This window comes from Octopus sinensis, linkage group LG1, assembly GCF_006345805.1.
Source record: "Octopus sinensis linkage group LG1, ASM634580v1, whole genome shotgun sequence".
Taxonomy (NCBI): domain Eukaryota; kingdom Metazoa; phylum Mollusca; class Cephalopoda; order Octopoda; family Octopodidae; genus Octopus; species Octopus sinensis.
In genome coordinates, this window is record NC_042997.1 from 97750868 (window position 1) to 97766911 (window position 16044).

Here is a 16044-nt window from a genome sequence, read left to right on the forward strand (position 1 = left end):
TTATAGTACAGTTCTATGGATGTAACCTATTTCTTTACTACCCACAAGGGGCTAAACACAGAGAGGACAAACAAGGACAGACAAACGGATTAAGTCGATTATATCGACCCCAGTACGTAACTGGTACTTATTTAATCGACCCCGAAAGGATGAAAGGCAAAGTCGACCTCGGCGGAATTTGAACTCAGAACGTAACGGCAGACGAAATACGGCTACGCATTTCGCCCGGCGTGCTAACATTTCTGCCAGTTCGCCACCTAGTTCTATGGAAATAACTAACGTTAGATCATTATAGCTTCGCCACACATCGATAAACACGACTGATTCAAGTTCAATAATCACATCTTCTAAAGTCACTTGAATGCAATAGGTATGTGTTGAAGCCATCCCTTTTTTGTTGGTCCTGTCATAAATTTCAACGACCAAAGATTTTTGTAAGATTTTTGTGAAACAAATTTCACGACAGTATCACTACCAGTAAGTTACTGCTTTAGTACCAATGCTATTCTTTGACACATATAACAAACACATCACTAGGGCTTCGCGTACAAATTCTTTTTAAGATACGACATAGGTTGTTAATTTACATTTTTCAATGAACGTGTTGCTTTTGCACAGCATTCTGTATATATGGATATACTATCGAAAGCAACAAAACTCCAGTATTCGTCTTGAGAAAGCTTCTCGTTTAGATATATAGAGCTAAAAAGCACAAAAGTGAATCAGTAACAGATGATAATATATCACATTAAATAAAACATACAGAGAGTGGCTATTCTGAACCAATACTGTTTCCATCACTAGTAACGAATGTCTTCTTAAATTTTGAGCATATCCAAATACCATCATCGAGATTGTTGCAGTGACATGATTATGCACAAAACTTGCCATTAACAACAATAGGGTTCAGTTGTAAAAACTACACAAGAGCATTAAGGCAGCGGTGTCCAAGGATGCTCAGCACCTAGAAACACAGACTTTTGACGCTTTCTCCTTAGCGGGCATTATAGAGCAGATACGCACGAGTCCGTGATGTTGCAGTGTATAACAAAGTCAAAAAGACCGTGGATTCGCTTCTTGAATTAGGCAACGCATTGTATGTACTCTTCATTTTATGTCGCTCCTATTTGCTCAGCTGAAATGGGTACCTGTCATCCCTTCAGCTGTCCACTGGATGGAGGATAGGCAGGTCGAGAGAGTGTTCTTGTCGCTTTGCGACTACGTAGGTACCTAAAACATTTAGCAAAAGAATGGAGAGCATATTATCAAGTTATACTTGCTTGCGGAGGAACAGCTACTGGTACTCCGTCAGTTACGAATACCAGAGTTCCAGTTGATCCGGTCAACGGAACAGCTTGCTCGTGAAATTAACATGCAAGTGGCTGAGCACTCCACAGGGAAGTGTCTACCCTTAAAGTAGTTCTCAGGGAGAAGCAGCGTGATACCGAATGCGACTAGGCTGGCCCTTTGAAATACAGTTACTACTCATTTTTACCAGCTGAGTGGACTGGTGCAACGTGAAATAAAGTATCTTACTCAAGGCCACAACGCGTCCCTGGGAATCAAACCCTAACCACTAAGCCACGCCCCTACACAGAAAATATGGAATGTTTCACGAATTTGCGTGTCATCTTTGTATAGAGCAAAAGGAATATTGCGCATGATACCTGCGCCTAAGGCGTCATACATCTCCCTCCTCTCTTGCTGTGCCTTTGGTGTTTGGTGCTGAATTGTTCAATATTTTCATTCAGTGTAGCCATTTTGAATAGTCACAAAACAATTGAGACTATTAAACAACAGATACTGGTTTTTAAAAAAATCCAATACTTCCCTCTAAAACTTTGAATATGGTATTTAAAAGAAAAACTCAAAGACTTTTTTTAAAGTATATAAAAAAAGTTAAACGGTAGTCATAATTCAACATCCGAAACTGCCTAATACAAACTGAACTACTTTCATTAACCTTCTTCTTTCAGTAAACTATTTTACAATATTTAACGGGGTACTTCATTCACTTTTCGTAGATTAAATCAAGTCAGAATAATAATGACTTGAATGAACTATGTGGCAGACAACTGAAAATAAAGAATTAAAATTAAGCATCACTGCTCTTAGATACTATTGCTCGTCACATGTTAACATCATAGTCAGTCAGCCAGTCACCTATTTCTTTCTCATTGCAACAAAACTCCAACATCTCGGCTTTTCTCTTTCTAATAAGCTTATACTTTCACATTAATTTTTTTTCTCCTTTTTATATACTTTCCTCTTCCCACTCCTTTCGTGACAGCCTGTCTCCTGCTTCTTTATACCTTTCTCTGCTGCTTTTACTTTCTCTTCACTTACTTTTCTCTCTCTCTCTCTCTCTCTCTCTCTCTCTCCCTCTTCTCAGTCTGCATTTCCATTTCTTTCTTTCATACATTCTCTCACTGCCACGTTTCTCATTGCAGTTTCTTTTCCTTTCTTATCTCGTTTTTTTTTTAACTTCTTTCACTCTATTTTCAATTTTCTTTTCTCTCATTCAACATTTTTCTTTAGTCCTTTCCCGCACTCATTTCTATATCTATTACTTTCTCCTCTGACTTTCTCTCCCTGCATTTAATAAAAAGAAAAACAATCCGGTTCACTGCCACTCTCTCACGCTCCTTTTTCTCTCTCTGTCTCATTGTAGTCTTTCTCGTTTACTTACTCCCCCCTTCCCTCCTCTCTCGATTTTTACTCGACGTTTTTCTTTTTCTTTTCCCCCTTTCTCTTCTTTATTCATTTTTGTCTTTCGTTCACGTCCTTCGTATATCAAATAAATAGACAGAAAAATAGAGAGCCTTAAAGGCCGATTTTCGTGCATTGCACTTTTCAAAAATATCTGTGTATATATATATATATATATATATATATATATATACACACACACACACACATATATATATATATATATATATATCTAGGATCTTATATCCTATATCTTAGATCCTATATCTACATACATACATACATATATATGTATATATATATATATATATATATATATATATATATATATGTACATATAAATCCTTAAAGATGTTTTAGCCCGAAGGCCGCGGCTATGCTGGGGCACCACCGCTGTATATATATATATATATATATAATATTCATGCTCCGTTATTCTTGGGGATTTATGCTCCTTTTTTCCTTTCTCACTCACGTCTATCTATTTATAATATCCTTTCTCTCACTATTTCTCTTACCTTCGCTCATTTCCTCCCTCACTCTTTTTCTGTCTTTCTTACCACAAACTACGTACGCAAGCCATTTTCTCATATACAACAATATTGCACCTACACACAAATGTGTCTCACATTAGATGATGCCATTGTCATTACCAACATTACCACCACCATTACTATCAGTACTAATACTACAACCGCCACCATCATAACTCCTACTACTACCACTACTACTAGTAGCCCCCAACAACTATCACTACCACACCTACTTCTACTACTACTACTACCACTACCACCATCATCACAATTATTACTACCTCCACCACTATCATCATTATGTTAATAAATGTTGGCTCGTTTCAACTGTTGCTGTCACCTGAGCCAACCAACCCCACGTGTTTTTTTCTCTGATTCTCTTTTTTTTCCTCTCTTCTCCCTCCTTTCCATCTCGTTAAAAGAAGCTTAGGATATTCCTGTTCAGATTTTTTTTCCACGTCGTTCGTCTCAATGTTTTACATTTAATCGTAAGTTAAAGCTTTTTTTTTTTTACATAAGAAAAGAAAAAAGTAATTTATTAATTGTATCCAATATACATTATATATGTATTACTATTTAAAACACTCGTTTACATAACTCTTCAAATCTTGTTTGTCTGCTATTCCCCCGTCTCTTAATTTAATGTTTTTCATCAGCTTTATTTAAGGGGAACAAGATATAAGGATGTTGTGTGTGCGTATATGTCTATATATATATATATATATATATATATATAATATACAGTTGTTTGGCTGGCATTCATGCCTTTCTCGGGAAAACAATGACAAAAGTAAAATGAAATTACATTAGATATTTTCAAGTTTATTTCTTTACATTAAACCGTTATTTTTAGCAACTTACAGAAAATATAAAAGGGGCCTTTTTATATTTTCTCTCATTCCTCTTCCATCATATCGATTTTTTTTTTGTTGTGATACTTTTTCTCCGTTTACAATATCCATTCTATTGATTAAACGAAGAAAATTATTGTTACGGGAATATATTTCATTTAGAGATTGTATAATAATAATAATTGGAATAACATTATTAATTATTGTAAGTCCTTTTTTTATTTATTACTTCTGAAAAGTCTAAAATGTTAATGGTTGAACGTGTCTTTCAATGATTTATTTTCTCGTTTTTTCTTTTGCTATTTTCAAGAATGATAATGCTGTCATTTCTGTTATAATGAATTATTACTTAAGTCTGAATATGAATAAAATCCTTTTGATATTGATAACCATCATTAAATTTGGAAAACCGTTGACATAATTTGTTTCGAGGGTCTCTTTTTAATCTCGTGTCACTTGCACTCCATTAGTCCGATCCTAACGGAATCGGGACTCTTCTGCTGTTCGAAAGAAAACAGGTGTCACGGAGAGGAAATTATGAGTGATGCTTTTGGATTTGGAAACGAAGAAATGCCGTAATAATTCATTACTTGGCAACTGTCCAGCTACAATGGACTTTTCATATCGCAAAAAGAAGCAAGTATTGACAAGCTATGATGCTAAAATTTACCCACTTCGACATATTTATTTCAAGCAATGTAACAAGAAAGAAACTGTGACATTATGTAATACTTTTCGTGTCCTTTTTTTTTTCACCACGCTTTTTTCCAAGCAGAACATTACATCGATATTAGGGTTTAATTCGTGTGACGCCGCTTCTCGCTTGCAATATCTTCATATTCGCGAAGGAAAAAAAAATCCCACAAAACCTGAAAATTCTGAGTGAATTTAATTGTTGCTATTGCTAAGATTCAAAGAGCCAGTCTTCGGCAACGCGAAAGTACCATTATTAGTCCGTCCCACCCACCGAATAAAAGGCTATCGAGAAGGAAATAAATACTAAGATAACTTAGATATTTTACTTTCATGATTCGCAGCATGTACCCAATTAGTGATCCCCCCCTCTCTCTCTCTACACACACACATATATATATGTGTGTATATATATATATATATATATATATTTGTATTAGATTTCTTTATTAAATAATTGCAAGGTTTTGCACTTGTGCGTGTGTGCGAGCGTATAAAAAAAATACGATTGAATGTTTCACTAATGTTGAAAGCCAATAATTGTCTTTCTCTATTTCATGAGAATGCATATTGCGTAGCGGCTAAGTGGAATTTTTTTTTTCGTTTTAAATACAAAACAAACGCGTTCTCTTCCAGTGTATATATATATATATATACACAAACACTAGTGCAGTTAATTATGTGGTAATTTTCTGTAAATTTAATTAACCGCGCTAGACAGTTAATATTTATACTACATCTGTACAGAATTTTAATATTCCGAAGTGAATATAAAATGCCCCTTTCTCTCTCTTTCTTTCTCTCTTATCTCAGTAGTTACGTTATCTATAATCGATTTCAATCCGGTAATTGTTATTAGTATTTACACAATTCTATTGCTAATATTTAATTGTATAAACCGCACTCCATGCTAAGTTACTTCCACGAACCGAATTGCCGGCATGGAATAAAGGTATTCCTTAAACCATTTTTAACTTGTAAATTCTGATGCGTCATACCCATTATCTATATTGTTAGAAACTATATAATTATTCAAGATGCGTTGTCGTGTTGTGTTTGATTACTAGGTAGACAACCACCAGTCTACCTAATTTTATATCTAATTCCGTATTTCGTTTTTTCAGAGTTCATTTCGTGATGTGGGGAAATATGTATTGTGATACAAAAAAAAAAGTCTATTGCATCGTAATCTTTACAAATTATCCCTTAAATTATCATTTTACTTCTAAAGTTGTGTTCGTATTTAATTTTAACATTTATTGAAAGGTAGTGTTATAATAATGCATTTGTTAGATTCGAGTTTAGCCGGTTTCTATTCGTAATGTTATCTACGTTTGTATTACCTATCCCTCCTTGGGAACTTCATAAATACGTAATTAGCTTATATATTACTTCAGATATTTCAAACAGGACTTTTATGTCATGAAGAAGAAAAGATTAACGTTTTAGATATTTACCTATTCAAGGCAGATTGAAAGATCCTTATTTATCCCTTAGGCCACGCATAATTTTGCTACCTTGGACCTTTAAATTTTCTCTATCCGAAGAACACGCATCCGAACGTGAAACTTCTCGCGGCATGAAATATATTCCACTATTTGCACTATAATACAGATAGGCATAACTACAGAGTCCTGCCCCCACCCGACTTTGGATGATCATAACTTTAAGAAAAATGGATATTTTTTAATGAAATTTTCTACGAATATGTGTTATATCCCGTAGATTCCGAATACACAAAACTTATGGGGTAAAATGTTTTAGGAGGGGGTGGGGTGGGGGATTTCGGAAAATTCACCGGCGTCCATTTCAATTCGTCTTAACTTTCAAGAAAATTGATATTTTTTAATGAAATTTTCTACAAATATACTTCGGACTGTGTAGATTCCGAGAACATAGGAATTTGGGGTGTTACTTTAGAGGACCGTTCCCCACTTGGGGTTGTTTCGGAGCAAGTCGTCCATATTTGTCTCATTTTCTCCGTTTTGTGCGTTTGTGCATCCGTAGATTTCTAATCTCCCCCCCCTCTGTCTCATACACACATGTAATTTAAAAAAGTTCAAACGGGGAATTATTTTACTTAACCCTTTCGTGACCAAACTGGCTGTGAGTCTGAGTACAAATGTCTCGTTATAAGTTTTGAATTAAAATTTTCCACCAAATCTTAGTCACAATTTATGTTCCTAACACTAGCTTAATGATAACTAAGTTAATTTACTAAGTTATATGTAAAGTAATTGAAAGAAATACAGAGCATCCTAATAAATACAGTGAGGAAAGGGTTAATGTCTTTCTGTTAGACACGTTCAGACCTTTAGGTAGTATTTTTAGCATGAGTTTTCTGGTGACAGCTTCATTGCCTGCTGCTTCAGTAGAAATCTACGGATGCACAAAACGGAGAAAAGGAAACAAATATGGACGACTTTTTCCGAAACACCCCCGAGTGGGGAACGGTCCTCAAAAGTAACCCCCAATTGTTTCCCCCCAAAATTTCTGATCTCGGAATCTACATAGTCCGAAGTATATTTGTAGAAAATTTCATTAAAAAATATATATTTTCTTGAAAGTTAAGACGAATTGAAGTGGACGCCGGTGAATTTTCCGAAATTCTCCACCTCACCCACCTCCTAAAACATTCCACCCCCTCCCCAAAGTTTTGTGTATTCGGAATCTACATGATATAACACATATTCGTAGAAAATCTCATTAAAAAATAGCCATTTTTCTGAAAGTTATGATCATCCAAAGTCGGCGGTGGGGGTGGGTAGGAATCTAGTTATGCCTAGATATAATGGTTTCTCAGATATTTATGAAGCCCCTACCTCGTAAATATAAGTGAAATAAATTACGAACAAAAAGTGAGGCTGACAAGATTAGTATCTTATAACAGATGCACTTTACCATTGCTTTTCGAGAAATACATTGAATTATTTATTTATATTACATTTTGCCGACGCAATATATAGTTATATCGGTTTCGATTTTCTTCTAAGGGTGGAGCCATTTCTTTTCTGATGATCACATCATCAGCTGAATGATTTTTTTCCCGGTTTTTAACTTTTCGCTTCCGTTTGTGTTAGCGTTTTCTTAAATATTAAGACGAGAATCTATCTACCCTTTATGAATGCGTCTTTTAAGAAGTCCTTAAAAGCAGCTTACCAAGAATTTTAGGGAAGCAGGAGAGGTCTGAAGGCGCAGTGTGCATGCGTGCGCGCGTTACCGTTTAAAACCTCAAACTATTTTAGTGAGTGTCGTAATCGGTTATGGTTGACGTATTAGTAGTTATGCCTTATGCGGCTTTGGTTTAGATCTGTGATTTCAGTCTTCAAATTCAATCTATTAAAGTTCTTAAGCTCATTTTTTTCGTTAGTGGTCTCTTAACCCTTTGCCTAGCCAAAGCATTTTCATAAGTTTGTTCTAAACGGCCATGCTTGTTTTCAGACTTGAGTTATCGCTCTGTTTCGTATGTTCTAAATAATATAAAGCCTTCCTTTCGTAACTCTCAAGTTACTCCGGTGATTAAAAAAACTGGGATTGCGTGTTGTGTATGATGCATGGATGCCAAGGAAACGTGTCCCGCATATCACATGTGATACACGGGACAGGGAAAGGGTTAAGAATCGATACATACAAATGGACATTTGTACGAGTACTTTAATATTCAGTCCTTTCATCTTTAAATAAGTAAATGTATTTCTATATAGACCATCTCCGAGTGATATGCCTTTATTCTTTTCAGTCACTGAACAGTAGCCATAATGCGGTGCCGATCGAACTCACTCACCATCGATCTTATTTATCGATTCCGAGTAACGGACAGTTGTACGGTGATAAGGTGTAGAAAAGCTTTGAAAGAAAGAATAAAAAAAACAAACAAAAAAACCCCCAAAACTCACCAAGCTCGTGTTGTTCAATTACAGGTTTTCAAAAGTACACAAAACTTAGATAATTTTTGAAACTATATCAGTGGTTGAATTTTATGCATTGAAAAATGTCAGAAAAGTGTTAACAACGAAAGTAGTCAATAATGACAGTATTATGTCCCTTTGTATATTTCTAAGTCTGTCAGTTGAAGTAAATTAAAAAGAATCACTACGCGTGAAATCTTAAGATCAGCCTTTATTTTTTATAAATCTCGGGTTTCACTTCATTCTTGGCATACTGATTCGGCCTCCCAGTTTTTAATGTATTATTTGATAGCATTCCTAAATTTTAGGAATGTCATAATTTTTATCTCTCTATACATAAAAATTCCTGTTACCTAATACGAGGGTGGGCTGAAAATTTCATAGGCTGACTATGAAAAAATAATGCTCGAGCTGTGAAATCTTGCACACATTCATTTCAACTCTTAACTGCATTGTTTCTTTCCAGGTAAACTGATATCTGACTGTCCAAAGAAGACTTCAGAAGTAACTAGTAGTGACTTTAGACCATTGACAAAATTTGGCATTGCGGTGTTACCAAATACCCGCAGAAAAAGGGTTTAGCTCCCAACTACATTCATGCTGACATGGTTGCTACATTAGGGGATGACACTCCAGCTTTATCAACAGTGCAAAAGTGGGCAGCTGAATTGAGGAGGGAAAGGGAGTTCTTGAAGAGGACTCAAGACCTGGATGGTTTGCCACTGCTGAGGAAAACATTGATCAGGTTCACCGCATGGTAATGAATGACAGGTGGTTGACTACAAATCAAATATTTAATACTATTTGCATATCCCATGAGTCGAGAATATTCTACATAATGAATTTGGCATGATGATGGTTTCTGCTCAGTGGGTGCCACATCTTCTGACAACTGATTAATTTATATAGATGTTCATCTCAACTGTTTTCTGGAGTGCTAGACTGAATATTGTTTCTGTCCACTAAAAGTGTAGAAACATCTTTACACCAATTGAGAACCTCAGTTTGAGTAGATTAACATGAAAATATTTTGCAGATAGCTAATTTCTGTGGGAGGAGTTTACATATCTAAGCATATAAATGCTAAGAGGAACCTTGAGTATCCAACTATCATTGCGAGAAGGTAGTTGGAAGAGTTAGTGGTAGGTGCGCTGAAAGTGTAGCTGCTAGAATAAGAATAGCCTGGGCAAAGTTCAGAGAGCTCTTACCTCTGCTGGTGACAAAGGGCCTCTCGCTCAGAGTAAAAGGTAGACTGTATGATGCATGTATATGAACAGTCATGCTACATGGCAGTGAAACATGGGCCGTGACTGCTGAGGACATGTGTAAGCTCACAAGGAATGAAGCCAGTATGCTCTGCTGGATGTGTAATATCAGTGTGCATACTCGACAGTGTAAGTACCTTGAGAGAAAAGTTAGACCTAAGAAGCATCAGATGTGGTGTGCAAGAGAGACGAGGTCATGTGCGAGAATGGATGTGGATAGCTGTGTGAAAAAGTGCCACACCTTAGCGGTTGAGGGAACTTGTGGATGAGGTAGACCCAGGAAGACCTGGGATGAGGTGGTGAAGCACAACCTTCGAACACTAGGCCTCACTGAGGCAATGACTAGTGACCGAGACCTTTGGAAATATGCTGTGCGTGAGAGGACCTGGCAAGCCAAATGGGACCATAATCCATGGCCTATGCCAGGGGTGTAATCAGCCCACTTATGCGTACCTTTCCTTCATTAGACACTAAACTCTGCTTGCGAAGACCTGTTGAAGCAAGTGAAATCAAATTCGATGACTGGCATCTGTGCTAGTGGAGTGCTAAGAGCATCATCCGAGCATGATTGTTGCCAGAGCAGCTGACTGGCTTCTGTGCCGGCGGCATGTAAAAAGCACCATTCAAGCGTGATCATTACCAGCGTCACCTCACTGGCACATGTGCCGGTGACACATGGAAAAACATTCGAGCGAGATCGCCAGTGCCGCTGGACTGGCTCCTGTGCAGGTGGCTTGTAAAAACACCATTTGAGCGTGTTATTTGCCAGTATCACCTGACTGGCCCTCGTGCCGGTGGCACGTAAAAGCACCCACTACACTCTTGGAGTGATTGGCATTAGGAAGGGCATCCAGCTGTAGAAACACTGCCAGATCAGATTGGAGCCTGGTGCAGCCATCTGGTTTGCAGTCCTCAGTCAAATCGTCCAACCCATGTTAGCATAGAAAGCGGATGTTATATGATTGTTATGCTCAATTGGTTTGTGGACTCAACATAGAAAAATTTTCACCTAAGAACATGTGTTGCATTTGTCACACGGTTTTTTCTTTTTTGTCTTTTAAACAAATGGAAGGAATGCTTCAGGATGATACAAAAATTTATGTAAATTTATGAATGAATCCAGACGTTATCAAGGTGTATCTGGTAAGAGTTTATTTTCTTCATTTGTGTATGATGTGTAAGGATGAGGACAGCTATGTAAAGAAGTGCTGATCTTGGAAGATATGGGATGAGGTGGCGAAGCATGATCTTCAAATGTTAGGCCTAACAGAGGCAATGACCAAGACCTTTAGTGATATGCTGTTCTTGAGAAGACTCGTCAAACCAAGTGAATTGTTGTTGTGGCTGATGCTGTTGTTACATAACTGGCATCCATGCCAGTGACATGTAAAAATGCACCCATTATACTCTTGGAGTGGTTGATATTAAGGCGGGCATCCAGCTGCAGAAATCGTGCCAAATTGGACTAGAACCTGGTGCAGCTCTCTGGCTTACCAATTCCAGTTAAACCATCTAACCCATGGAAAATGGATGCTAAATGCTGGTGATGATGGTTTATCAGAAGTCATAAGTGATAATTCAGTACTAACAAAGAATCTTATTTTTTATTTTAATCTCTATTTATGTGACTGAGTGATGAAGGCATATAACCTAGTTCCTTTATTTAGATTGGGCAGTTGTTTTGTTTTTTTTTTTGTGGGCGAAGTACTTCATATTGCTTTAGTTCAATTAGCTGTAAATGAGTAACCTTGTGACAGACTAGCATCTCATCCATGGGTGGATGCTATGATCTTGGTCACTTGACTAGCTTTCAGATTTCTGTCAAATGTGATGCTTATTTATTCACATTGATTTGAATAAGTCATGCATTTACCTTGTACTTTAAAATTTCAGTGATATTCTTTTACTCTTTTACTTGTTTGTCATATGGCTGTGGCCATGCTGGAGCACCACCTTTTTTTTTTTTAGTGAATTGCTGTAGAAGAGGTACAAGGTTATCCGGCTGGAGAGAAAGAGATCAAGAACAGAAACGGGTGCGCTGCTGCAAAGGAAATACAGGGTTACCCTTGGCAATGATACAGAGGAACAGGGCCTGAGGACAGGATTGGGGATTCATAGCAAATGGAGGCAATGTAGATTGGTTTGTTGGTGTTGGGTGTGTGAAAAGTTTTGTTATGAGTGAAACACACAGGTCAGGGGCTAGCAGATAGCAATGATACAGAGAGACAGGGCCAAGAGGGTAGGATTGGGGAGAGGGAGGTAAGCATAGTGCATGAAGTGGAAATGCGAGGAAGAGATGTAGCTTGGTTTGTTGTGTTGGTGTGTGAGAAGTTTTAAGTATGGGTGGGACACCCAGTGCTTCTGGAGCTCAGTTTCACTGAAGTGGGCTGGTTTTCTCAAGAACCTCATATTGCCAGACATCTTGGTTCATTGTCATTTCCTCTGTGAAGCCCATGTTGAGATTGGTCCTTATTCATCTCACATCTTCCTGGGTCTCCGTCTTTTGCGGCTACCATCCACTTTCAGTGATGGGCACTTTCTGCAGCTGTCCTTATTCAAATGCATCACATGTCCAAACCAACGTTTTTTCTCTTGCATGCTACATTCGATTTCTCTTTGCTCTCAATACATTTGCACTTTGTCGTACATGTGCACTGTTGTTACACACCCAACTGAGCATACTACCTTCATTTCTCTTCAGTCTTCTACATTCAGAGCCAATGTCTCACTACCATTGAGTATAGTTGTTTGCACATAAGCATCATACAGTCTAGCTTTTACTCTGAGAGAGTCCTTTCATTGCCAACATAGGTAGTAGCTCTCTGAACTTCCTCTACTCAATTCTTATTCTAGAAGCAATACTTACAGAGCATTCTCCACCATTGCTAATTTGGTCACCTGGGTAACAGAAACTATCTAAAACCTCGAGAGTTTCCTGGGCATTTGAGAGAATCTTAAGTCCCACATGCTCTTAGTGCTTATTGTTCCTGCGCATCTGCCACATACAAAGACAACTTTATCTGTTAATCTACCTGTGATTCCACTGCACCTCTTAGGTGTCCATAGTTTACACCGGGTGTGGCAAAGGGAATTTCTTCTAACTCCTTTCCTACATATTGAGCAGGGCCATTTACTTGATGGAAAGAGTTTCATCTTCTTTCTTACTAACAACTTTGGTCTTTGCTAGGTTAACTTTAAGGCCCTTTATTCCAGGTTTTGTTTCCATACTTGGAATTTCTTCAATTCTGCTAAAGATACTGCAATAAGAGCAAGGTAAATCAGCGTATAGCAGTTCCCATGGGCACCTAGCTTTGAATTCCTCTGTTATGGCCTGGAGGACTATAATGAATAAGAGTGGACTGAGAACTGAGCTCTGATGAATCCCTACCTGTATGCTAAATTCATCACTGTATTCATGGCCAGCTCTCACCTTACTGACAGCATCACTGTACATGGCTTGTACAGCTCTAACAAGCCACTACTCTACTCCTAACTTCCTTAGAGACCACCATATAACAGAGTGGGGAACTCTGTTGAAAGTTTTCTCCAGGTCGATGAAGGCTATGTACAATGGCTTACTTTTGGCTAAGTACTTTTCCCGCAACTGTCTCGCTAGGAAGATGGCACCTGTTGAACTCTTCCCAGGTACAAAACCAAACTGCATCTCATCTAGTTTAGCTCTCTTTCTAATCAATTGAGCTATAACCCTCTCAGTAACTTTCATGACTTGGCCTAGCAACTTTATGCCTCTGTAGTTGTTTCTAAGGCATCACCTTTACTCTTGTGGCAGTTAGCTATAATACTACTACACCAGTCATTGGGGATAGTGCCTTCCTGAATAACCTGATTAACTATATGGGTGACTAAGCTGTATCCTACATCACTGGAGATTTTAATCATCTTGACACTGATTCCTGGTGGCCCAGTGGCTTCCTCTGTCTTCATGTCCATAATTGCCTTACCTATTATGCTGCTGTCAACTCTGATAGCTCAATTGGTTTGATATTTGGTAGACACTCCTTCTCCCATTCATTTTCCACATTTAGTAACCTTTCATAGTGACACTTATATGCATCTTCTCTGAGTCACTAAGTGCATGCATATTTACCATATATACTTGAGTAAAAGTCAACACCCTATTTTTGGCAAAACAATTGGGAATTTTCTACTGACCCTATTATTCACGAACAACAGGACAACAATTGTGAGTCAAGGTGCTGTATTTTACTATATGTAGAAATAACACAAAATTGTGTGTCTACCTTACTATCGCCTGCTTTATAGGTGGAATGCTTGGTGCTTATAGTAAAACACCATCTAATAGCGAGCACTACACATCTGTTGATGGGTGCTACATCACCATTACTAAAATGTGTGTACAGCATATACTGCAAGCCTGCATATATCTTCAAGCAAAGGCGGCGAGCTGGCAGAAACATTAGCATGCCGGACGAAATGTGTAGCCATATTTCGTCTGCCGTTACATTCTGGGTTCAAATTCCGCTGAGGTCAACTTTGCTTTTCATCCTTTTAAGGTCGATAAATTAAGTACCAGTTATGCACTGGGATCGATGTAATCTACTCAATTCGTTTGTCTGTCCTTGTTTGTCCCCTCTATGTTTAGCCCCTTGTGGGTAATAAAGAAACATATATCTTCAAGCACAGTAAACACATGCGTCATACACTCGTTTAGATGGTGAGAAACTTGTTTTACTAACATCACTGTTGCTGAACACTGGCAAACACCACTGTCTGAATTCATACTGAGGCATGACTTCGGTAAGCCTAAAAAACATTTAGTTAATTGCTAGATCAGTGGTTCCCAAACTTTTTTGGCTGTGGAATCCTTTGACATTATTTTTTAAAATGTGGAACACTTCATAACTTTTAGGGAACCCGAGGTTTTGCAGAACATAAAAATACTGTAATGTTATTGAAAAGTTATGATGTGAAACATGCTGAGTAGATATTAGCTGCATGCACCACATTACTGTAGATAGTGGCATGTTGGTAAACAATTATGAGATATAAACTCAGCTAGTCTGTTAAGTTTGATGGATAAGAAAAAGTGTAAATATTTATAAGAGCTGCATGGTCTTGTTTATGTGTTTTGTAATTTACTAGGACGTGTGTTTCAATGCATAGAATTAGTAATATTACTGTAATTGTTTTTTTTTTTATTCGCTTAGAGATCAGTTGGGTTTCTGTTGCCAATATGATACTTAGGATTCTAGCTTGGATTTCAGCCTCTCAAAAGTAGTATCCATGCAATAGTCGACCCCGTAAATTTGTCCTTAGAAAATGGTCTAAAATATTTGACTTTTGCACATGTATATACAGTATGTATATGTGAAGGCACATGGCTCAGTGGTTAGAGCATTGGGCTTAGAATCATGAGGTAGTGAGTTTGGTTCCTGGATCAGACCGTGTTCTTGAGCAAGACACTTTATTTCACATTGCTCCAGTTCACTCAACTATAGAAATGAGTTGTGATGTCACTGGTGACAAGCTGTACTGGCCTTTTACCTTTCCTTTGTATAATACCGGCTTGGTATGCATGGGCAACTGGTGGTCTTCCATAAACAACCTTGCCCACACTTGTGCAATCCCATGGTCATTCATGACCTAAGGGGCCTTTATAAAAAAAATATATATATAAAATGTTTTCTGATCTCTTGATGTGCTTTTGGAGCAAGCATTGTAAATGTTGATATGGTTCTTTTTGACTCACATACTTGTGAAATATATTCAAGTATTCTTGTTTCATTTTTCTGGGCAAATAGTCAGCATAAAAGTAGTATGTTTATTTATAGATCGATTAGTTCATTATGGCCTCGAAAAAGAACTGGATTCTGTTTTTATTGCAATTTTAGACATGGCATTAAAAAAGAGGGAAGTTCACTGGGGGAAACCTGCATTCTATAAGTAGCTTCGGGAGACTGAGTTTGGTTGAGTATTTCAAATTTAGTGAAGAGCTGCAAGCTTCAACATCCTAAGATCAGCTTCTACCATTTCTACCTGTGTCTTCTATAATCTCCTAAAATTTCTTTCTATTTGCAATGCATATAAGTAACAGATTAACGAA

At 37.5% G+C, this 16044-nt stretch overlaps 1 protein-coding gene across 3 annotated transcripts in view; it reads left to right on the forward strand.

Annotated features, from left to right (window-relative positions):
- The first annotated feature begins 3521 nt into the window (after window positions 1–3521).
- LOC115218869 (fatty acid synthase) overlaps window positions 3522–16044 on the forward strand; it is an 80607-nt gene continuing 68084 nt past the window's right edge. The window contains exon 1 of one of the 3 annotated variants that reach the window (XM_036503154.1): window positions 3522–3730. The gene's annotated coding sequence lies outside the window, so the exon portion shown is untranslated. Of the gene's footprint in view, window positions 3731–5595; window positions 5739–16044 lie in introns of those variants that run through there. The other 2 variants (XM_029788840.2, XM_029788849.2) reach the window with 2 other exon arrangements.